This window comes from Pleurodeles waltl, chromosome 11 (assembly GCF_031143425.1).
Source record: "Pleurodeles waltl isolate 20211129_DDA chromosome 11, aPleWal1.hap1.20221129, whole genome shotgun sequence".
In the NCBI taxonomy this organism is placed as follows: domain Eukaryota; kingdom Metazoa; phylum Chordata; class Amphibia; order Caudata; family Salamandridae; genus Pleurodeles; species Pleurodeles waltl.
Window position 1 is genome coordinate 955,957,002 of NC_090450.1, and position 25,986 is coordinate 955,982,987.

General features: G+C 43.7%; 1 long non-coding RNA gene across 1 annotated transcript in view; it reads left to right on the forward strand.

Annotated features, from left to right (window-relative positions):
- The first annotated feature begins 9,416 nt into the window (after nt 1-9,416).
- LOC138265306 (uncharacterized) overlaps nt 9,417-25,986 on the forward strand; it is a 98,532-nt gene continuing 81,962 nt past the window's right edge. Inside the window, exon 1 of the long non-coding RNA XR_011199336.1 lies at nt 9,417-9,513. This is a non-coding gene — a long non-coding RNA (uncharacterized lncRNA). The remainder of the gene's footprint in view (nt 9,514-25,986) is intronic.

The window sequence follows — 25,986 nt, forward strand, 5'->3', positions numbered from 1 at the left end:
CCTCTGCAAGGATGGGGTCACTTCAGCTCTGGACGCCCTAGGGGTGGTCCCAGCTGAAGTGGGCACTTCTCCCTGTTTTTCCTAAATTTTCTGCCAGACTTGCCACCAAAAGTGGGGCTTGGTCCGGGGGGGTTTGCATCTCCACTAGCTGGAGTGCCCTGGGGCACTGTTACATAGGACCTGAGCCTTTAAGGATCACTGCCAAGTGTTACAGTTCCTGCAGGGGTGAGTTGTGAAGCACCCCCTCCAGAGCAGGCTTTATTTCTGGTCTCAGAGAGCACAAAGGCTCTCACCCCATGAGGTCGGAAACCTGTCTTTTAGTAGCAGGCTGGCACAGACTGGTCAGCCTTACACAACAGGGTTATTTAAAATACAGGGACATCTCTAAGATGCCCTCTGGGTGCATTGTACAATAAATTCAACACTGGCATCAGTGTGGGTTTATTGCGCTGAGAGGTTTGATACCGAACTTCCAAGCCTTCAGTGCAGCCATCATGGAGCTGTGGAGTTTGTGATGACAAACTCCCAGCACATGTACTTAATATGGCCACACTGCACTAAAAATGTCTAAGAATGGACTTAGACAATGTAGGGGCATATTGCTCATGCAGCTATGCCCTCATCTGTGGTATAGTGCACCCTGCCTTAGGGCTGTAAGGCCTGCTGGAGGGGTGACATACCTATGCCACAGGTAGTGGTTGGTGGGCATGGCACCCTGAGAGGGATGTCATGTTGACTTTACCAGCACACACAAGCTGCACTGGCAGTGTGCATGTGTTTGGTGAGGGGTCCCTTAGGGATCCTCCATGGTCACAGGGCCCTTGGTACCACTGGTACCTTTTACAAGGATCTTATCTGTGTGCCAGGGGTGTGCCAATTGTGGAAACAATGGTACAGTTTTAGGGAAAGAACACTGGTGCTGGGGCCGGGTCAGCAGGATCCCAGCACACTCTCAGTCAAGTCAGCATCCATATGAGGCAAAATGTGGGGCGTAACCATGCCAATAGGGACACTTTCCTACAGCCTCTGATGGAGTGTTGGGTGTAGAGCCTCGCTGGATGACCGAAAACCATGTGCTGCAGATGTTGACCACCTAGAGAGACTTTGGTGCATGAGCTGCCGGAGGGCCAGGACCTGAGGGCAACCAGCTGAAGAGAAGGAGGTCAGGTTCATGGTTAACCCTACTGCACATATCTGTGTGTAACACAGTTAGTCACCTCGTAATCTTGGGCACAGGGCTTGGACAGAGAGCAGTACCGAGGGCCAGCTCCCTCTTGGTACAGATGGAGGCGATGTATTGTGGGTGTTGGCCTCAGCATAGACTTAGGCAAATTTAATTGCAGCAGCCGCATGTTTAAGAAGAGGGCGTTGAGCACTGGCACCTTTTTATTTACAAATTAAGCACTGTCTGGTGGTCAGGCAGTCCTCTGGGGCTTTGGAGAGGTCGCTGGTCCTGCAGGATGTGTCGCCTTTTTGTAGCAGAGTCCTTGAAGCTGCAGACAGGCCGGTAGGGCTGGGGCCAAGTCAGTTGTTGTCTGCAGTCTTTACTGCTGGGGAGGATAAGTTTAACAGTCCTTCTTTCTTCTTGTCTGGAAGTCACCAGGAATCTGGTGAGCTAGGTTGATGGGTGCCCTTAAATTCTAGATTTAAGGGCGTTCCAGGGGTCAGAGGGCAGTACCCAATGGCTACTGTCCCTGAAGGTGACTAAACCCTTCTTTTGCTCACTCCCTTTGCAGAGAGGGACACATTCCTAACTCTATTGGTCCCTATCCTTCAAATCAAGATGGAGGATTCAGCAGGAGGGGGTCACTTAATTTCTGGACTCCTTAGGGGTAGTCTCAGCTGGAGTGGTCACTCCTCCTTGCTTTTCCTAACTTTCCCACCAGACTTGCTGCCAAAAGTGGGGCTTCGTACAGGGGGCGGGCATCTCCACTTGCTGGAGTGCCCTGGGGCACTGTAACAGGAGGCCTGAGCCTCTGAGGCTCACCTCCAAGTGTTGCAGTTCCTGCAGGGGGGAGGTGTGAAGCACCGCCACCCAGAGCAGGCTTTGTTTCTGACCCCAGAGAGCACAAAGGCCCTCACCCCATGGAGCCAGAAACTCATCTGTTATTGGCAGGCTGACACAGACTGGTCAGCCTAACACTAAAGAGTTGGCTAAGGTACAGGAGACATCTCTAAGATGCCCTCTGTGTGCATTTTACAATAAATCCAACACTGGCATCAGCGTGGGTTTATTGTGCTGAGAAGTTTGATACCAAACTTCCCGGTCTTCAATGGAGCCATCATGGAGCTATGGAGTTCGTAATGACAAACTCCCAGCCCATGTACAATGTAGAGGCATATTGCTCATGCAGCTATGCCCTTACCTGTATTATAGTGCACCCTGCCTCAAGGCTGTAAGGCCCGCTAGAGGTGTGACATACCTATCCCACAGGCAGTGGTTGGTGGGCATGGCACCCTGAGAGGATGCCATGTCAACTTTACCTATTTCTCCTCACCAGCACACACAATCTGCAATGGCAGTGGCATGTGCTTGGTGAGGGGTCTCTAAGGGTGGCACAATACATGCTGCAGCCCTGAGGAACCCTCCCTGGTCACAGATCCCTTGGTACCACTGGTACCTTTTACAAGGGACTTAGCTGTGTGCCAGGGGTTTGTCAATTGTGGAAACAATTGTCCAGTTTAGGGGAAGAACACTGATGCTGGGGCCTGGTAAGCAGGATTCCAGCACACTCTCAGTCAAGCCAGCATAAATATCAGGCAAAAGGTGTGGGGGTAACCATGCCAAAAGGGGCACTTTCCTACACAAATTAAAGATTTAAACAAATAAAAATAACAGCTTAAAGGAAATGATATATTTATCAATTTATATTATGCACAGGGTTGTCATCAATTATGTTGTTTCAGACGTTGTAATCATGTTAAGAAGGTTGTCATAGAACATAGTTATAGTTACTTTAGGGCACGAGTCATAGTTACTTGAGATAACTATAACTGGTGAATTACAGTTGTTTCGTTACTTTAAAACATTATGTTAAAACTGTCATTCTCACCTGACTATAACGCCACTTTAACCTTTTTTTATTTAAATTAATTTCTATGCTTTTTAAAATTTAACATAAGATATAATTACAATTCCTAACTATAACGTCACTTTAACTTTAGCTTTTTCAGTGAATTTATACAGTTTTTTGAATGTGAAGTAAGATGTCCATCACCATGTGGGGCATGGGATTGTGCGCAAGGTCTGGCCAATGTGCAGTGTGGGTTTGGGCAAAGACCTGCATCCAAAGCTCGCAGGCATTCATGGCTGAATGTGTGACTGTGTGATGTAACAATATCAAGGGTGTGATTTTAAGTAAGGCAGACCTATTTGCTTTATCATGGGATCAACATATCAACATATGTAAAGCTATGAAGTAAACCTATAGATTTTGTCAAAAAGTCACCAATTACTAAAATAAAACATATATTTCATAAATTGACACATTGCAAAGTTTGAAAAAGTGATTGTCTTAAATTTGATTTAATAAAACTATATGAGGAAAAAACATCAACAAGTCTTTGAGTCATTCTTATAACATATTTCAGGCCACAAAGTACAGCCATAGAGCCCACCACAAGGAGGCTCTGCATTCCACTTGTACTGAATAAAGCTCCAACAAGGAGCGCTTTAGAAAATTTCGTAAGCTCACTGAGGGTCATGGATTTAATGACCCAGAAGACTTACTTTGTTTTTAATAATGTTCCTGTGGGGCTGATGCACTCTTTTTTGGTATAGTATGTGGACAGGGAAGCCATTTTAAATACATGTGCTGGACACTGGTCGGTACGAGTTCCCCAGCTACATGATGGCTTCTCTGAACATAGGAATGTTTGGTATCAAACATCTCGTATTAATAAACCCTTATTGATTCCAGTGATGGACTTATTAATACATGCACCCAGTGGGGTGCCCTCTAGTGTGTTGACTGATTGATCTTAACCAGTCCAGCCAACATAGATAGATTTCTGACCCCCTGAGGTAAGAGCCAGTGCTCTCGGAGGCCAAGAACAAAGCCTGCACTGGGCGGAGGTGTTGATACCACTTCCAGGCAAGATGGGCATTCCAGGAAAGGAAGCTTCAAAGACCTAGCCGCCCTTGCTATGTGACTAAGGTCTCTCCAGGTGGCAGAGATGACCACCCCCCTGTCCTAACCCCAGTTCTTGGAAGATAATTCACCCCTAATGTGAACTAACTGATGTGGATACCACTTTTCAAATTTGTCCATCTTGTTTTGGATGGAATTAACATTCTAGGGCAAGGGTTATGCCCACTTCCCAACGGAAGTGGACACACAGAGGGTGTGGACACCCTAAAAGTAGGCAACCCATTGGCTGCTAACTGTCACTCCCCCTTTTTTTAAATCAGTTTTTTATTTAATTCTCTGGTAGTACACATCCATTCTGAATGGGGGTGTAGTGGTGCAAAGCTAACTGTGTGTTGCCAGTGCATCCAGGTGCGGGGGTGTCAGCCTTTCCGAAATCACTGCCTGGAAGCCAACCGCTGCTACTCTAACCTCCAAACTTGCCAGCAGCTCGTAGTGTGGCGCCCCAGGCAGCAAATTTTACAAGTGTGTACACAGCATGTTGTCTATGCGAGAAGTGTGTGACTGATGTGCCTCGGGTACCAGCACGAGCCCACTATATCTTTGCTCAAGGAGGACGAGTGTCGTTCTTGGCTTAAGTTCTAACTATGAAGGTGTCCCAAATCACTAGCCCAGCCACCACCACACCCCTGTCACCGAGAGAGAGGAGTGCCTGTGCCTCTGCCCTGGCCCACTGCAGCAGTCCTTCCAGCCATTTGTGTACATCTGGGGTGTTCAGCGCCTTCCAATGCATTGCAATGAGGTGCTTGAATAATACAAATGCCAAGTTTATGAACCAGTGTAACTGTTTGTCTTCCTTAGCCCTAGTGCGAATGCCAAGTAGGCAAGGCTCAGGGGTAGGGAGTAGTGTGTGATTTGCCAGTTCCCCCGTCAGGGAGGTAATTTCGTGCCAAGGTCGCTGTACAGGCAGGCAGCTCCACGTCATGTGGTAAAAGGTGGTGTCCTGTTCTCCGCAGCGTGGGCATTCAAGAGTTGTGTGAGGGAACATGCTGTGGAGCCGGTGGGGTGATAAATATGCTTGGTGCAAGTAATTAAATTGAGTGAAGCAGGATCTCACGTTGCGAGACACACTCTTTATCAGTCGAAGTGCTGTATTCCAGGCACTGTGTCAATGGGGCAAGAAGGACCCCGTCCCATAGCATCCGAGCTCCAGCCTGATCTGTGTTGAGACTCTTAAGAAGAGTGCTGTACAACAAAGATACAGCATTTTTGGGACCTAGGCCTGACCTGTCACTCCCCTTAAGGCCCCTAAATTGAGTATTTAGGTGGCACCCCTGAACCTAAGAACTCAGATTTGATGGATCAAGAGAAGAAGGATGAAGAAGAGTCACTCACTGGTGAGAACAGCAGAAGAGCTGAGAACCTTTGGCGCTAAACCCTGCCTGCTCACGACTCTTTCGACAATCACTATAGAGTGACTCATTCTGTAAACTGAAGAACTACCAAAGCCTCGTGTAACCTACCAGCACCTCAAAAGTTGCTGCCAGTCTCCCTAGAAGAAGAGGAGCTACTTCCCTGCAGTCCACAGGCACAGACAAGCAGAGTCTGATCCACCACCTTGCAGCTCCCTAACTCCACTGATGAAACAGATGACCAGGAGAAGGTACTCATGCTCTGGAGGACCAGATCTGACTCCCCACCGAGTGTGAGTACACCAGGACCAACCAGAACCGTGTAACCCCCGGGGTACCGGACTCCCTGCACCAAGCACCAACAGTAATAGTCCAATTGAGATTCCTACTGCACCTGGACCAAGCAGCCATCGAGGGATGTCGGCATCACAGCCACCCACTTTGGGAGTGGCCTAGCTGTCCTGATTTTGCTCCTGCCAGCTGCTTGTCCCTAACTGTGGGGGGCATCTTTGTGCACCAAGCCTAGCTCACCTAACCACTCTGCATTGGGCTGGGTACTGAAGAACTGGCTGTGCCCCCTTGCTCCAAGAACCCTTGCAACTCAAGCCCCCATTTGGGAGCTCTTGGACATGTCCCCAAGTCCCCCTCTGCAACTTATTTCTTGGTGGCCCCCCTTCACCGTAGCGCACCAAGCTACAACCTCACCAACTCCCTTCTCCCAGTCAAATCCAGGCTGTTTCCGATGAACTGCTGGTAGTACTTTCCTCCTGAAGGTGAACCCCTGAAACCAACTGTATCTATTATTTATGCATCTTTGATTTTTCCTTCCATAGGATTGCATTGCGCATAAAAGCACTCAGGTTTGAACATTTTACTTACCTGTAAAAATTGATAACAAATACAGTACTTACTCTTTAACAAAGTTCTTTGTTTTAAAATATATATAAAAAGAAGCGTTATTTTTCTTATTTGGTCTCTGATTTGTTCTTTGAGTGTGAGTCTTATTTATTGCCTCTGTGAGTACAACAAATGCTTAGCACTGCCCTCTAATAAGCCTAACTGCTCGCCCACACTCAGTGCGTAATTTCTGCTTGTTGTTTCCGGTGCTGAGCACCAGCACTTATTTGTGAGGGCCGGGGCTTATTCTTATGCCTCAATCATTTGCTGCGAGCAAAAGACACATATGGGAAAGACGGAAGAAGGAAAAACTAAAAAGCGTTGTAAAGGGAGAAAGTAGAAAGTTGCAGGATCAGCTGAAGGGGCAGGGGTGGCCGTAAATGGATTGAAGAGGCCCGAGATGGCTTCAGGATTATGCTGCCTCAGTATTCAGTGCTGGTAGATTTAATTACAGCAGCCTCGTGTTTAAGAGAAGGGCTTTGAGCACTGGCAGCTCTTTATTTACAAATTAAGCACTGCCCACACTCCCACAAAAGAGAGCGTTAGTGTTATCTACTTTTGCCTCTGTAAAATAATTGGGGATCCACTTGACTCTCTGCACAGTGTACTTCTTAGTGCACCATATAAAGAGCCAGCTTCCCACAGAGCCCCACAGCCCTAGCTGGCTCCCTTGGCAGGAGTTGACCATTTCCATTTTTGGTAGGTGCCTCTGTATCCATCCTTAGCACCTACCACACTCCATCACTGCGGATGATGGGGGGAGCCTCAAGGCCCCTATTGCCCTGTCCGACTACCCAACTAGTAGCATACTCGGTGCTGGTGGGAGCTGGCACCATTCTTTTGCTCCAACCTGACCAGAAGCAAAATTTTTCATTGCTCCTGCCCAGATGGGAACAAAGTTATGCTCCCACCAGAGAAGATGGGTCCCTAGACACTGTGATCCAGCTCTAGGGATGGGGTCTCCTAAGCTGATCATGGGGGTTGGCCCACACACATCCCTCCCCAAAAAAGTATACTTGCCATGAGAGATGGGGCCCTGCATCAATCCCTTTGTGGTGGCTAATCCCACTGCTCATGGCTGATGGGGTGAGAACACAGGGCTTGGCTATCACAATATAAGGGGTGTCATTTCAAATGAGGCAAACCTACAGGCTTTGGCAAATGTTCTAAATCAATATATAATACACAGATCTATTGACTTTGTCAGGGGGGACAGGAAATCAATATATATAAAGCAGACCTATTGGTTTTGTCAAAGGGTCACCACATTATATTAACCATATATCATAATTTACAATGAAAACCAATGTAATCAATAATAATAATTCAATATATTCATGATTAAAATACACATAGCATTGCCCCTTAATAGTAATTGTCGCTAAAATATTACTCTTAATCAATGCAAGAATAAACATGGGTTTGAGTCTTTTTTAACATCTTCAGGCCAGATTTCAGCCACAAAACCAACCACAAGGGATCCTGCCACTTCAGCTGAGGGGCACACAGCTCCAACTAAGAGGGCTTTCAATACAATAGATTATTTGCGGAGGCTACTCTGCTCCCCGCAGCCCACCCCAACACTTCAGATACTCATTGGTGATGCTCCTGCCCCTCCTTGGGGCACAAGAAATCAAATACATAAAAACAAAGCCTGTTCAGTGCATCATGGGTGCTACATCACAGTGCAGTGAATATTTAATGAGCAGCCTCTGGTTCTTACACTGAAGCAGCAAGGCCAGTCTTTTCCTTTTTATATTGTGGATGCCCCAGTCCCACTGGAGAGGGAGAGGCAGAGAAGTGAGAGAGACAGAGTACAAACCTGCATTCTAAAAATGTGCTGTTTACTGCAGTACATTGACTCTATAGTGTCGGTTTAAGAAGACATATATAAAGAGAAAAAATAAAGTGTAACTTGGCAGTGCATGGCGAGGACATGAAGTAAAGTTACTTTACAACACTAGTTAAAGTTACATCTTTTAACTATAACTGGTGAATTTCAGTGGTGTTGTTCATTTAAAACAGTATGTTTTAACTGACATTTTCACTTAACTACAACGTTTCTTTAACCTTTGTTCTTTTCAATCTATTTCTAAGGTTTAATTATAAAAAAGGGTATGATCACAATTCCTAACTCTCACATCACTTTTAGGGCTATAGCTTGGTCAGTAAGATTGGGGGGGTGGGATGAGTTTAAGATTTTCCAACAGTCAGGCTGGCTTATAATGTTAAAATACAAAAAGACAAACAGGGTGCATGATAGGGGCCTAAGGGGCAGTGGAAAGGGAGAGGAGTGCGGATTGGTAGGAGAACTAAGAGAGAAAGCACAATATATTGTAACATAACCAACATTTTTTAAAACAGAGAGGGAGAGAGAGTGTGTGCGTTTTTGTGTATGTGTATGTAAAGACTCATAGTGACAGACATCGCACCATGCCCTACTGAGAGCACCTATACCCAAATATTTATCCGAAAATACATTTATTTGGGGGGTGTAACACCCCAAACACCCGACTGAAGCCACACCCATGTTCATGTTAACCTTCGTTTTTTCAGTAATTTTCAATTTTTTTTATACATATAGTAAGATATCCATTGCTGTGCGTGGTGTGGGATTGGGTGACCAATCCCCTGCTATGCAGAGCCTGGCACCCAAGCCCATGACACATGTGGTCTTTGGCCGTGCGGGGGTGTGGTTAGGCACACTGCTAGGCCTGTGTCTAGGCCCTGCAACCAACTCCCCATGGGCACCCTACCTCCCACAGCACACAGTCTTCTGCGTGCCGCTTGAGGTTGGGGCCAGGGCCTGGCCTGCAGTCAGGCCCTGTGCTCAACCACTTTTTTAGGGCATGCTTGTGAAATCTTTTGTTATTAAAAAAACTTAAAAGGGGCGTAGAACCAGCCCCTTACTTACCTGGAGTTACAATTGGCTTACTCCATCCAGCGTCGCTCTGATTTACATGCTTCGGATTGGCTGACACGTCGTCTTCACGTCACTTCCTGTCATCGCCTTCTTCACAGATCTTGCCATCGAGTTGCCGGTGGACGAAGATCTCCTTCCGGTCACTTCCCATTGGACAATGGCCAGTGTCCTTCCTCTGGCTACAATGCTGAAGGTACTTATTTTTTCTTCCTGCGTGCCACTTTCGTTCTTCACTGACATCTTGTTTTGCTGGCGTCTTCTCTGTCTTCTTTCTCTATTGCCTTCTATCCTCTTTTTTCCTTTCTGCATACTGTCTTCTGTCTTCACTGTCTTCTTTCTTCTTTACGGCATGTGTCTTTACTGCCATCTTCTGTCTTTGATCTGCTCTTTATTATTCACTCTCTTCTTGCTTCATTCCTGTATGCCGTCTTCTATCTTCGCTGTTTTCTTTCTTCTTTACCGCATGCCCTCTTCTGTCTTCTCCCTTCGCTGTCTTCTTTCTTTTTTACTGCATGCCATCTTCTATCTTTACTGCCATCTTCTGTCTTCGCTGCCATCTTCTGTCTTCTGTTCTGCATGTCGTCTTCTGTCTTCTTTCTTTTAAGCTGCATGCAGTAGGTTTCGCCTTTGCCTTTTTTCTAACTGGCTTACATATATTTGGAAAATATTATAATAATGTTTGTTTTACAAAATATAAAAAATATTATTATACCATTTTCAAATATTTTTAAGCCAGTTAGATAGAAAACAAGACAAAGGCAAAACCTATTGGCTTTGCAAATGCTTGTTATTTTTTTGGTGTAGGAAATTGCTCCTGATCCACGGACCTGCCACAGAGCCCCAAGGATGCTGCACTGAGGGTCACAGTGGAGCCACAGATCCACTGACCCCCCAAAAAACATTTTTTTCTGAATATGACCCCAGTGCCCCACAGGGTCCAGCTGGACAGGGTAACCCTCTCCTGCTTCCTTATATATCTTGTTTTGTTTTATTTTTTAGGACTGAGGACCGATGTATGGTAAATAAGTATAGTTAGGACGACGTTTTACATATACTTTGCTGTCGTTTGACTAATCTTCACAAAACTTTCCAAAACATATTTTCTTCCACCTCAGCTCCTTTCTGGAAAGTTTTGGGGTGATCTGTCAGGCGAGAGCTGAGAAAAAGGGAGGATCCCAAAACCCGTTTTTCCCATTCATTTTTCTTTAGGAAAATGTAGATTTTACACAGCCTGGTGGGCAGAAAATCTGGATTTTGTTAAAGACATGGAGGCTAATATTATGCAGTCTAAATTAATGCTACTACTCACAGCCTCCACTTTAAAGAACTTAGGACTCTCAAAACATTTCATATGTCAATAAAAGGCCAGAACCCGTAGCCATCTTCCTTCTTTTTTGCTGCTACCTGATGCAGATAAGTACATTTGTGTTATGTTTAAATTACATGTATTTAATTCATAATAAGTGAGTTTTGATTAACTGGTTGAGTTTTGGTGAGAGTCTTTGATAGCTTCTCTCTTTTGGTGATAGGTTGTGCAAAGAACTATTAACGATTTTAGTTAATAATGATTTAGAAATTCTTAAATGACTAGTTGTTGTACCACTTTGATAGGAATATTTTACTATTTATTCAGTTAAATCTTTAAATAAAAATACTTTTTTCTTACTGTGCTTTTCCATTGCACACACAGTTTTTGAAAGCCGCTTCATACGTGCAGTCAGCTTGTGCGATTTTTGAATGCTTGTTTGTTTGTGAAGTCAGCTCATGTGAAGAGCAGCTCCATCTCGTGGTGCAGCTCTGGCAGGGGGAGCAGTTCTTTGTGCTGTTTTGCTGGTGTGACAGGCGGTTCGTCTCAGCATGCCGCTCGTGGGGGGGGGAGTGGTTTCTTGTGCAGTGAAGTTCTAAATTAATTCTATGTCAGGACCTGAGGCTTCGGATTATGCTTCTCTCTCTTTACTGCAAGAAAAAACAGCAGCCAATCAAAACACTAATAACCAAAAAACTACTTTTCCCATGCACCCCAGAAGTCTATAATGTCCACCAATCACAGGTCTGACCCCTGTATATCTATCTCTGTTAACACAGTCCTTCCTCTTTCTTTGCTGTTTGCAGCCTACAGAGAAGTGACTTTCTTGTGATTATGAAATGTTTGTCTTTGTAAATACTGTGATGTTTTACATTAACAACGTGGAGCGGGCTCTACACATGACACGGTGCTGGTAATTGCCTTTTGCAGCGCGATCGATCGCTTTTGACGCAATTGTTTTCTGGCGTTAGGCTACAACCCCCTTTTTGTGTGAGGGTGGTTTTGCGCAACGTTTATGCGCTTATAGTGCACCCTGCCTTGGGGCTGTAAGGCTTGCTAGAAGGGTGACTTACCTGTGCCACAGGCAGTGGTTTGTGGGTATGGCACCCTGAGAGGGGTGCCATGACGACGTTGACTTTTACTTCCCACCAGCACACACAAGCAGCAAGGCAGTATGCATGTGCTGAGTGAGGGGTACCCCAGGGTGGCATAATACATGCTGCAGCCCTTAGAGACCTTCCCTGGTCACAGGGCCCTTGGTACCATGGGTACCTTTTACAAGGGACTTAACTGTGTGCCAGGGCTGTACCAATTGTGGAAACAAAGGTACGGTTTTAGGAAAAGAGCACTGGTGCTGAGGCCTGGTTAGCAGGGTTCCAGCACATTTTCAATCAAAGTTGGCATCAATACTAGGCAAAAAGTGTGTGGAAAGGGGTAACCATGCCAACAGTGGCACTTTCCTACAGTGTGGAAGAGGGGAAATGGTGGAACAGGCTGAAAGTCACCAAGTGTCCTGAAGTTGAAACTGAAATGTGGTATGGGGAGAAGAAATACAGGCAGAGGAAAAACAAATGTGAGGCAATTCCAAAACGCAATGTTCATGCAAAAAGGGTGCCAAGGAAATATGATGGTTATGTATGTGAATAATTAAAAAGAGGTGTGTTCTTTTCCATAGCTGCTTTAGTTTATGTTCTATTAAATATTTTCACTGCAGATTCGCATTAGAAAACAAATTTAACTGTAATATTGTTGTATAATATCTTTCAAGTCTACTTCACCTTTTATTGTAAATGTATCCATACTTTATATATTTTTTTGTTTGTTAAGAAAGAAAAATGTTGTGTTGTTCTACTTAGGAATTAATTATATTCTAACATGTGTCATGGCATTCTGATGTTGCCGGTGGACCGAAAACTTCAGGCTTGCTCAGTTTGCCTCTGCCTGCCTGGGCTAGGTTGTATACTTCTTGCTGTCAGAATAAACATATATATGGCAATGCCTTTTGATGTTAAAAAGATCTATGCCTCCTGACCTAATAGTTCTTAGAGGGGAGCCGGTTGAGGCCACCATGTATTTCCTTCAAGAAGAGGATGTAAAATAACTGAACAATCACAATTTCTGCAACACCTTTGAGTTGAATTATCTTTCCCAGAACCATGACATCAGAGAGAAGAAGAGGACTTCTTTACGCAATATCAAACAAAGGAGTCTGGATCTTTATCCTTGCATGGGACAGGTATTGGCTCATGAGTTGAAGAAGGGCATCAGGGAGTCCTTTTGCAGATCCTCAGCAGACATCTTCCCTTAAGACACTTCCCTGAAGAGTTACCATTGATCATCACATTTGAATCCTTGATGGCTGAATTATTATTTGAAGGCACAATAAGAAGGTGGAGGTAGTCATGAAGCATTTCTACTCGGGTTCCACTTTTGGTATTTGTGCTGACACCTATGCAACATACACATTTCAGCCCCTGATTAAAGACTTCCAATATTTAGATGAGCAGATGCAGCAGAATATGGACTATACATCTAATCTCTCAATGATGGAATATCAAGTGTGTTTTCTTTCTAATGTGTCTTTTGATGCCTTGTGATCAATAACAGCAGTTTTAGTTTTATCAATTGCAGCCAGAAAACACATATGGATGTGCTACTGGAAGGTGGGGTAACATATAAGTACCTTCTTAAGCTCCTACCCTTCACAGGCTCTGATCCTTCTGGCTACTAAAGGAAGAAGAGGAAGTAATATTGGGGGTCTACATCACCTAGACAGGGTTAAGCATTATGTCCAAAGGATTACCTTCCAAGGACTAACCTATAGGTGGTCGATACCCCCTGAAGCCTACATTTCAATAATAAGCAATAACCAAGTGTATTGGTTAGTCACATGTAGGGTATAAATCCAATTGTCATATTCCAAATTGGGCTATTCTTAATTCTGTAGCTCTTGGTGGTCTATAAACATTGTTGACTTGATACAAGATTTTGGAAACTGTGATCCAACTCATCTCCAGACACAGCCTTTGTGATAAATCACTGGCTGTGTTAGATTAAAAGTAGGAAAGTGTACTTCTAATGAAGGTTAACTCAAATAATGGTTAAAAGTGGAAAGTGGATAGTTGAGACACAGTTGAGTTGGGTCACACACAGCCTTTCCAGCCAACACAGGTTTTGCCCCATGCGGTACAGAGGCTTGGGACTTTTTCGAGGCGATAATATACAATATCATACGACAGCAAGGACTGATAAAGGACGTACCTGATCTCCAAGTAGGACGACTGCAACAAAAGGCTATCTCTCTCTTGATACCTTGAGATTATTTTCATTTTGTAAAGCTTGGGCCATTCAATATATTTCTCGACCAAAGCAATTTCCCTTCCAGACAGTTTTTGAAGATGCAAAGTAATCCAATACTCTTTGGTTTATTGCCTTGAGAAAGCCACAGGACTGTGCCACATGGGATGGAACACATTTTGACTAGTCACAGTTTCCAAAATGTTGTATCAAGTCAACAAGATTTGAAGACCACCAAGAGGTTCAAGATTAATAAAACATCTAAACACAATGTGATAACTCATTGACTTTCATTCTCAACATACTCAGAATACTCCAGTTTTGAATCTGACTATTGGATTTATATACTACATATGACTAACCTATTCCCTTGGTTATTGCCTAAACTTTTTGCGTCTCAATTAGAGGACTTGGGGCTTGATTTAGAACTCGGCTGACGGGTTACTCCATCACAGGTGGGAGGGATATCATGTCTGCCAAAATCTAAATCCCATTCTATCCTACAGAATTTATATTTCGGCACCTTTGTGACGGAGTAACCAGTCCACCAAGGTCTGAATCAGGCTCTTAGTTAAAATGTCTGCTGCCAACAGGAACCTTATGCCTTCTGTTTGTTCCTTTCAAAGGGGTTGTAGTTTTGGTACAAGAAGAGCATTTGGACCTGCTTCAATGGGAAAGTCATCTAATCAGCCTTTTTGAGATAGGGCTGGTGGCCAGAGGGCCACATTACCGACAAGCCACGTTCCATTTCTGCACCATCTCAGTCTTATTGCAGCGTACGTCCAGAGCTATCTACCACTGGGAGGCATGATTCTGTAATTTCCTGTGCTCAGACCTCATCAATTTCAGACGCCTGGATTTTGGAAATTGTAAAGATCTGATATTGAATCCCTTTTCAAGACAATGTAAAATAATTTTCATTTAACTTTTTTTCCATATTCCAAAAATGAGCAAGATGTTCTTCTAAAAGGAGTTCAGGAGGAGCTGTTAGATAAGAAAACAAAACCTCCTATACAGCACCCCAAGCAACATCAGAAGTTTTACTGACTTCTGTTCTTGGTTTTCAAAGTTCAAGGAACTTTCGCCCAACATTAGCTCTGATGTAGTTGAATCTCTTCATTCCACACCAATACGTGGTGTCAGGCCAAAATAAAGGTCCTTTGTAAAGCATAGGTTTTGATAACAGCAGACCTGCTAGATGCATATCTGATTGTTATTAACCACCCAGAAATACCTGCGTTTTGCTGTTCGATCATTATTACTGTTTTTTGGCAGAGTGTGAGAAACTGAGAGGCTGGACAGACAGTGCATCAATGTAGGAATGCCTGGGCAGATTCCCAGTATGGAGGAGGGAACAGGGCAGGGAACATGCAGGAGCCACTTGATGGTAACCAAACACTGAGGCTCCAATTGCATCTTCGCACCCTCGTGAGTTTGACTACATCTGCTTCACTTTTCGCCTAAAACAGATTCCATCCCGGGCCACAATTCGCAGCATGTCTCTGCTAATTCTTAGAACATACAGCCGAAGTGGGCAACCTCCCATACCAGCAAGCCACATCCTTGTAGCAAACAGTTTTACACCTTACCAAAGACAGGGCTGTGCAAAATGGCAGAAACTGTGAGGGTAAAAAACAAAATGCAATGTATGAAAATGGCAAAGTGAGTCTCAAACGTCTTTGCAGGTCACAATATCAACATTGTGATTCATTGCAAATTGCAGGGAAGGCGGAAGGGACCCTAGGGCCATTCTTTTTACTCATAAGGAATGGTTTGTGACTGCTTAGGCAGTCTCAAAGCATACATGGGTTACTGACTGCCCTGGTCGTTCAGTAATCATTTGCACACCAGAAGCTACACTTTTCACTGTGCAAAAGGGAGCTGTCAGCATCGGGGGACAGGTAGAAGATGTTTCATGCTACAAAAGATGTATTTGTGTTTTTTTTGCCATGGCTAAACAATTTGCTGTTTCTGGGAGTGCCACCCAGCACTAATACTTTTTTTGTACAGATCCACGTGGCCATGGATGTAAACTCTACCACAGAAACCATCATGCCACATAGAAAAAAACAGTACTTATAAAAATAGCTCAGAGTTTATATATTGGGAAGAAGAAGGTAAGGTTAGTGTCAGGTTTCAACGACAGGATTATAGTTTGAAATAGTTTTGGTGATATATTTAGTGTGTATTGAAGTGGCACCACAAAACACATTTTTACAAAAATAACTCTCAAATTAGGGTTGTTGGTTAAAGTTTGGTTGCAATAAAAGAGATGGATATAGGGTCCACGTCAGAGCAACATTGAGTTCACAAAAATGTTACTGACAAAAATAGATAGCCTTACTATCGTTTCTATGGTGAATAGTGATCCAATCAGATTGTAATCTGGAGGTTGCTATCTATTGAAGCATTTCTTGAGTGTAATTTTTTCTCAACATTTTTTCAGTAACATTCCAATGATCAATCGTTAAAAAATCTTTAAAATATCATAAACGTCTAACAATTTTAAACAAGAATATTCTAGTACTGCTGTTTAAAGTACAAAACTATCTTGGGAAACGTGTCCAAATGAAACACCACCATCTTGAAACTAGAGACAAAGTGCATTAAAATTAAGAATATGAAGATACCATTCATAAAAAAGGCGCAAATATAGCAGAAAATACAGTAGCCACGTGCAATCGAAACCAAGCACATATAAAACATACAGGGTTATGCCATATGAGACAAAGCACAACAAATGTGAAGCAACTAACAAAAGCCTGCAAGACAGAAATGAATACTGTGAGAGAATGTCTGCTTGCAGAAAGCAACAAGCATATGGCACTGAAAGCTACCAAAGGCCACATACACTCTCTTCACCAAAAGCAACAAACCAGCCAGGATTCAAAGTTGGGTCTCCGAAACAAAGCTTTGTGGGTCGATTCCTCTAACACTACCAGGACCCATTATATGTAACTATCTTTCCTTTATTGACAAGACAATAGAAGGTGACTGGCACCTGCTCTCTCATCTAGTGAAAACTCAAACCTTACCTCCCTGAATCCATCATCAGATCCACCTTATTTGAATGGTGACAACACCCCACTGACACCACCACCACCCTATTGATTTCAGTGAAGGGTGTCCAGCATGGTGACACCGAGCTCATTAAAGGACTAAGCAAGTATGGCCTCATCACCCCAACACTGAGGAACTTCACGTGTGCTGGTCCACATCATCTCCAAGCCTACTGCGTCAACTTTAAGGCAATAGCAACAAACGCCCTCTCTCTCTGGCTGTAAAACTTGATGGGATTGATTCACATTAGTAACTTACACTTTTGATTAAGTTTAGATTTACTACTTTTCTGCACTGTCTCACACTTACTCCACCCAGTTCTAATCACATTACTACTAAAATGTATAGTGTGTGAAGTCTCTGCAGTCGGAGCGGAGAATTCTGCGCAGATAAGTATAGGTAATGCAGAGGTGTAGCGCTCCTCATGTGAATTGCAATTTGTCGTACGTTTTGTACAATTATAAAGCGTACTACAAAGAGTGAACCAGGCCATACAATCGTAGGTCAATGCAACACATGAAGCCATGAGATCACAAGACTGGAAGTCAGGAAAAGAATACAAATGAAAGGCCAGAAAACAGGCCTCGTCCGATCATGGACAATGGCTACTGAATGATATTAGGTATTATCTCTTTTGCACAGCTGTTTATTATTCCTTTAGAAAAAGGTAAAAAATGACCAAATAGGGACCCATTTGAAGAAGACGTGCCCTGCCCAGTCTATACTTTGAATGCACCAACTGAGGTTCCCGACTGGCTGTGCAAGAGATGCTGAGTAAATAGCTTGATTTTTTTTTCTCAGGAAGAGAGGTGCTGTATCGTAAAATATATTACGAGTAATGCAAATTGATTTGTGTTCCAACCTTTTGTGCAAAGGCAGTAAAGAAAGGGTAACAGATCGTGATTTTTCATCCTCACACCAAAACTGGAGAAGTACTTCGAATTGCTGCAGGTGGGATAGAGTCTTTTCTACCCCCCTCCCCGGCCCCTTTGTAGATATAGTTTTCATGATGCAAGTGAGATTGACCAATTTATCATCTGCCATCATTGAATGTAAAGATCAAATTAATGTAGATAAAAAAACAGTGTATAGACCTGTTTAACATGGGTGTTAAGCGAGAGATCTGCCTTCCGCATTCTTCCAACATCATTGGAGATGGACTTTGCTCCTTGGCATCTCACTGGGGGTCAGAGTCCATATTCCTTAGCAATGCCTCAGTCATGGTGGGGTTACACTATACGAATTTAGCTGCCATCAATTGCATGATTATTACAAGGCAAAACTACCAAGACTGCAGTGATCAGTATTTTTGAGTAATTCAGGGAACTTAGCATGTGCCGTCCGGGTAAATATAAAACGGTGCATGTGCCCTATGCAGTAAGGTGCCAAGAGGCTTCACGTAGACTGAACAGCAGAGGTGACAGCACAGGCCCTTGATGCATGCTTCAGCCTACTGGGGCTGGTGCATACTTATATAAAGATATAAGTAATGCCAAGGTGAGAGCTTAAGCATTGGACTCTTCCAGGCGCTTGATGTGGAGGCAATGATTGATGGTATCAAAGAGGTGTACCCTGATACCGTCCTCATCCCAGTCCATCCTCAACATCTCGCACAGCAAGAATCACCATCTCTCTGGTCATGCCAGGCTGAAAACCCATCAGCTAATTTTAGGGTGGCAGTTACATTGGCTTGCCACACAGGAGTTGTGCCACCAACGGGTGGACGCCCTGCATCCACCAAACTCTAAATGATACCCCAAGTTTCTTAGAGAGAGACTGAGATAAAGTCTCTTAGAAAGAGGACAACAAATACAATAAAACCATTCTTTGCAGGTGTGAGGGTTGCATCGGCTAATAGGAATATGGCTGGTGCAGTATCATTGCATCACAACCCTCACCTTCAGTAGTATCAGTATCATTGCATCACATCCCTCACCCTCAGTAGTATCAGTATCATTGCATTACATCCCTCACCCTCAGTAGTATCAGTATCATTGCATCACATCCCTCACCCTCAGTAGCATCAGTATCATGGCTTAACAACCCTCACACTCAGTAGTATCAGTATCATTGCATCACATCCCTCACCCTCAGTAGTAACAGTATCATTGCATCACACCCCTCACCCTCAGTAGTATCAGTATCATTGCATCACATCCCTCACCCTCAGTAGTATCAGTATCATTGCATCACATCCCTCACCCTCAGTAGTATCAGTATCATTGCATCACATCCCTCACCCTCAGTAGTAACAGTATCATTGCATCACACCCCTCACCCTCAGTAGCATCAGTATCAGTGCATCACATCCCTAACCCTCAGTAGTATCAGTATCATTGCATCACAACCCTCACCCTCAGTAGTATCAGTATCAGTGCATCACAACCCTCACCCTCAGTAGTATCAGTATCATTGCATCACATCCCTCACCCTCAGTAGCATCAGTATCATTGCATCACACCCCTCACCCTCAGTAGCATCAGTATCAGTGCATCACATCCCTCACCCTCAGTAGTATCAGTATCATTGCATCACATCCCTCACCCTCAGTAGCATCAGTATCATTGCATCACATCCCTCACCTTCAGTAGTATCAGTATCATTGCATCACATCCCTCACCCTCAGTAGTATCATTATCATAGCATCACATCCTTAACCCTCAGTAGTATCAGTATCAGTGCATCACATCCCTAACCCTCAGTAGTATCATTATCATTGCATCACATCACTCAGTATCATTGTATCACAACACTCAGTATCATTGTATCACAGCCCTCACACTCAGTAGCATCGGTATCATTGTATCAGAACCCTCACACTCAGTAACGTCAGTTTCACTGCTTTACAGCCCTCGCGCTCAGTTGCGTTAATATCATAGCTTAACAACCCTCACACTCAGTCGTATGGGTATCATTGCATCACAGCCATCACACACAGTAGCATCAGTATCATAGCTTTACAACCCTCACACTCAGTAGTATGGATATCATTGCATCACAACCTCACACTCAGTAGCATCAGTATCATTGCATCACAACCTCACACTCAGTAGCATCAGTATCATTGTATCACAACATTCACACTCAGTAGCATCAGTCTCACTGCATCACATCCCCCACGCTAAGTAGCGTCAGTATCATTGTGTTACATCCTTCACACTAGGTAGAATCAGTATCATTGTATCACAACCCCTCACACTCTGTAGCATCACTATCATTGTGTTGCTTGTGTTTAACTTTGTGGTATATTGTCCTTCGCCCTTGTTAGGTGACCTTTCTTTACTCGAGATGCACAGCTTAGCTAGTGAACAATTCTCTAACAAAATAATCGCCTCTAGAGTGGTGATAAAGGTCATGATGAAGAGGGAATCGACGAAAAATATCTTGAATTAAGTTATCATCATCAGGGATTTATTCTACAGGAGATGACAAAGTGAACTACAGTTTTTGCAACTCCAGATTTTTCATGTGCAGCAAGGCGAGGGCTATCTATTCTGTGATCGACTGGCTAGTCCAGGTTCGTCATCCCTTCTGATCCAACAGCACCACTGCAGGGTTGCATAAAAAGAATACTTTTTTTAAAGGGAGATCAAAAAGCAAGTTTGTGGAGCTCGCTGGGACACAAAGGCATTACCAACCCAATAATGTATAACGTGTGTGTCCTTCATCTCAGTTTTGAGCCTTTAAACGCTGCAAATACCAGGTGATTGCTGTTAGCAATTTACTGACCTCGGAAGGATGAAAGACTGAGTTGGCCTCATCGGGATTCCAACAATACTGTAAATCTCTGCGTTATCCTGCTGACGTACCTCACTCATCGGCTGTTCAAGAACAGAACTACCGCATTAGCCACTGGCAGTCAAGTAGAGGGTTAACACAAAAGAAGCAAAAATCGATTTTTTGTTTTTGTCCTAAAATGTATGAAAACCACATTGCTCATCTGTTTAAATTCCACAGCTGTTGGGTTTGGTCTGGGGGGAACCACATCCAAGAGCTGGCACATAAAGAAGTTCAGAGTGGGAGACTTGGAAGTTGAAAGCTGGGTAACCCCTGTCCCACAGGAGCGTCCCTACAGGATCCATGACCTCCCTCTGCTGGCCATTGCTTCCTCCAGACACAGGATGGGGAGGGCGAGAGGAAGGGAGCGACGAGGATACAGAATGAAGGGAGAGACGAAGAGGGTCAAACGTGCAGCCCTATGCTAATTCAATCTCGCCCCCCTCCATCTCTCTCTGTGATTTACATTAGATCCCCAAAGCCCTCCTTCCGTTGCTTTTATCCGAGTTTGCTTTCGCTCCTTTCTTTTCCAACATTTCCCTTTTTACACTCCCTTTAGTCTCCCCTTCTCTTTTTGTCAACTCATGCCCCGTCGGCTCTCTTCTTTTAGGCCCCGGTTTTCTGCAACTTACAACTCCTTTGTGAAGTCTGCCGCTGGGAATGCGGTCACAAAACAATCACAGTTACCACCAACTTCAACTTGGTTGTAACCCATTTGCAAAAGGGAAGGGGTCCCCATGGGACCCCTTCCCCTTTGTGAATGAAAGCGAAAATATGTTTTTTAGAGCAGGTACTGGTCCCACGGACCACTGCCTACTCTGAAAAAATGAAAAGAAAACCTTTCATTTTTGGTTTGAAATGCATCTTGCTTTCCTTTAAGGAAAATGGACTGCATTTAAAACAAGCATTTGCAATGCAACAGGTCTCACTTTGCACGCGTAGAGCTATTACCGTTGTAAACTCCTAACCAGACTTTTCTTGCCACATAAACTAATAATGAAAAGTAAAACAGTTTCACATATGCGAGCCAATGGTCGCCATGAGCATGAAGGAAACACAGAAAAGGAAACAGAAGTTTGCTCGCAGTGAAACATATCTGCAAAAGTGCAATTATCCATGTAACCAGAAAAAGTGCAATTATCCATGTAACAGGGTCAATGTCATGCAAAGCGCTTGACTTCTAACCCAGCGAGATCGCGTTGCGCAGGAAATGAAAAGATAAAGTAGTCCAGAAACCAGCTGAAAACTCAGAGCCTTGTATGTTTTCAGTACTTTACCGGTGCGCTCGAGGAGGGCTAAACACTGGAAAAGGCATGACGTATGCATGCCTTTCACAAATGGAATCAATCAATTTTGAAAAGGGAAGCCCACGAACTAATGAGAGTGACGGTCGTGACATGGGCGTGGTTAGAAGCCCACAGAGAGATTACAACATGGTCCAGAGCGCTTGTGCACGCTCGACCCTAATAAACTGCTTTATTGAAAAGCAGTCACAGACATGGTGGTCTGCTGTTCCCAGCAGGCCACCAAGCCTGTTAGTGCGACCATTCCCCACGGGGTCGCAAATTGCGACCTACTCATGAATATTCACAAGGCAGTTCATTTGCAACACCATTGGGAATTGCAAACAGTGTTAAACATACTGTTATGCATCCCAGTTTGCAATTTCCTAATAGCGAATCACCAAGATTCGCTATTAGGAAATCGCAAAGCCAAAACTACAAACATCAGGCCCTAAATTCCGACTGTGTGCCCGGAAGAGAAAGGAAAGGACAAGGTCAAGATCTTGATGGCACAGAAACTGGTGGATATCTAACCACTTTTCACTCCCTTGTCAAGGGCTAGCTGGACTGGTTTTATTCTCTTGAAGATCCCTTTCAAAAGACCTGTTGATCCCTGAAACAATGGGTTCCCCATCGGTATCTCCTGGAAAGTATTCCCAAACAAAGGGAATAGGGAAGAAAGGAATTAGGAACATTGAAAAATAAAGATATACACGAGTTACCTTTAGGCCAACATAAAGTTTGTATCATGTATAAAAAGGTCGGCACCTACTTATCCATATAGACTAAATGAATAAAGTGAAACCTGATAAAAAAGGTCAGACGAAATATGTGGGATCTTAGGTCAAATGACAATTCAGATTCTCACCTGAGCAGGAAGCAGAAGTTTTATCTGCCATATTCCATGCAAGATGTACTCTGGGAACCTGGCTTACACTTTAACGACAAATGTAACATATATATTTGGACAGGGTATTAGAGATATCTGGCTCATTCTAAGGAATTTTAGGAGATCACTGTTGCCAGAGCCTTTCACAATACTGTCTATGGACTAGTCCCATTCAGACACACTGATCCTAGCCACAAACGTCATAGTTTCATCCCAAGCACACCATAGCCAGAAATGAGTTTTGCTACTTAAGTCATCACAGGACTCTGTTTACAATGCCTTGGGAATGGTGGTAATATGAGGTTCCTTGCACCGTTCACCAAGGACTAGGTCTTGTCCTCTACATCTGGGGCTCAGATAATTTTGTCCTCAGATTTGCTCTGCTCACTGCTGCATTGGGCTCTTTGTGGCTAGGGATTTGCAACTATTATAATTTACCCACCTCAGGGGTGTTTAGACAAAATATCAGGGAAAAATATTGTGTGAACAAAATATCATATCAAGAATATTGAGGACAAAAATACTGTGAAGGTAGGTTTCTATATGTAAGCAAAGTTTTAGTATATATAACTCCACATATAAGTACTTTGATGATATGTATTTCTTCAAGGTACGTAGCTGTGGAGTTAAGAATAATAAATCTATACTTGGCTATTTGCACTTACCGTCTGGATATTTTGGTCTGCCATAATGTTTGACACAATATTCTGTCCACACAATATTTTTGTTTCCAATATTCTGTCAGTGACCTCACCTCGGTGTCAGACTCCTTTTTTGTGGATTGTTTTTTAAGGGTGTCAAGACTTCTGGTGGCAGTCTCCTCTGTTTGAATAGATCTGATACAGTACATCATAGGAGCTGCGTTGGCTGACATCCTTTCCATACCAGCAGGACAATCAGAAAGAGTTAAAATTTCAGCAAATGCCCTTTCCAGTGCCATGTCCTAGCTCTAGAGGGATGTGGGGTAGGCCCTTGTGGTGACTCAGCAAAGGTTGATTCTATTAGTCTGCTCTGGAATATTCTAGAAATCTTTGTATTCTTAATTGACTCCTCTATTACCATAATTTAAATATTGTCCTTTTTATCACCTCATCAAGATTGGCAAATTGCAAGATTGATTAGCTTGCCTTCTTCAACTGCACATCCTAGCGACTCACCCATCAGTCACCTGGTATTCCTCTTTGTTAGGTGCACTGCCGCCTCTGGATGTGTTGTTCTGTGGTAGTATAGGGAACAGCGAGGCCAACAGTGTCCGATAGGACATGTTTACCCTGTATGCCATCAGTGGGCAAAGCATCACATAGGATGCCACCTCCATCCAAGAGACTTACATTCTGGGGACGGGTTTTGATTTGGGAAGAAGGTGGATAAACAGATGGGGGAAATATGAAGACAAAGCTCTGTTGTGGTATCTTGGAATGCTGGTATTTAGAATGTGGCTGAGGGGGTCTACATTGAGACGATGGAAGAGATCAAGAGCTGGAGGGTGGATGAGGCATTTCTCTCTGTGAAGCTTAAATAAACCTGCTTCATCTGCTATCGGGTGTGGCACTTTCTTCTACCTTGGCGATGAGAATGGGATTGGATCCCCAGGAAGTCTCAGGCATTCATGGCTCCCAAATTGTGAGATTTTATTCTTAAGTAACAAAATCGTGGACATTGCAGTGCTAAATCATGGGAGACATCAACATTGTTTTTTGTGTTGATTTGTATTTTCCAACTGCTATTTGGATCCTCTTACGGTGCAAGTTCACCATTCTTAAGCAGCTGTGCTCGGGCGAGCCACAGGATCAGCTCATGGCATTCCCTGTATGCTGTGCTCCAGCGTGCCACCTGATTGGCTTATGGCATCCCCTCAGTGTTGTGGAATGCTACGTTGCAAGAAAGTGCAGTGCACAGAATATTGCACACTGTGAGGTATATCGCCTCCACAAGGGAAGACATCTCCCATCTGATTGGCTTGTTGACTAAAGGAGCCATTCCTGCTCTGTGTTGAGCGGTATGTGATGGCTCGCCTGATTGGACGCAGGCTCTTTAGAGGTAAGGATCTTGATGTTGGCAGGTCAAGCTTAGTAAGTCTTCTCCGGATTCAGGCAGTCACGCTATGGGGAATTAATTATAAGAGACTAAAGGAGCATCTTCAGCTGCATTGTTCACTCGATTGATGCTTGGTGTACTTGATTTTATCAATGTGGAACATATTATGTTTTGTAAGGAGAACGTTTTCCACATATTGAGTTTTACTTCAGAGAAGAGTTGATTACTTGGGTGCCAAGTCGGGTACCGGAGAGGGTGACTGGTGGACTTGGGTGCCAAGTTTGGTACTGGTAAAGGGTTTGGTTATTGGTGGACTCGAGTGTTGAGACTGGTGCCATTGGGGATGGGAGTGACTTTCGACTGAGTTGGCTTTTTTGTTTTTTCTGGTTACACAGCTAGGAGGGAGGAGTTTTGTCTAGTTGAATGACTATGCAGAATATTGCAGCACCACCATTTTTTATTTCACCAGGATATACTATTTTGAAGTGGGACAAGTGGAAGAAAGTGTTTGCTCACTAAGAGTGTGTGGCACCTTGTTGAGCACAGAAAAAATACCTCACTTCTCCTTCATTGTTTGTGTCTTGAGGGTCAAGATGTGTTTGAACATAGATGATGTTGAAGAGGAGGGGCTGAATGAGTTTGAGTCTGTATCAGAAATTTGGACAAACATTATTTGTCTACGATTAGCACAGTCCTAGAACAGTAACATTTTGGAAAGAGAGTTCAGAGACCACAGGAATCTGTAGAAAACTATGTTATTGATTTACCTAAGCTGCCATTGTCATATATACGTGTAAATGTGCTTTAGAAGTACATATTAGAGACCAGTTTATGTTTTGGATCCAATATAGAGAAGGTTACGGAAGAACCCTCTCAAAAAGATGATCCAAAATTGGATGAGGTGTTGCTGATAGCCAAGAAAAGTGAGGATTCTCTTGCGTGTGTGGATGTGATAAGAAGAGAGAATAAGAACACATTGAGGGAATAGGTCCATAGTGTGGTCAAAATGAAGAGCAA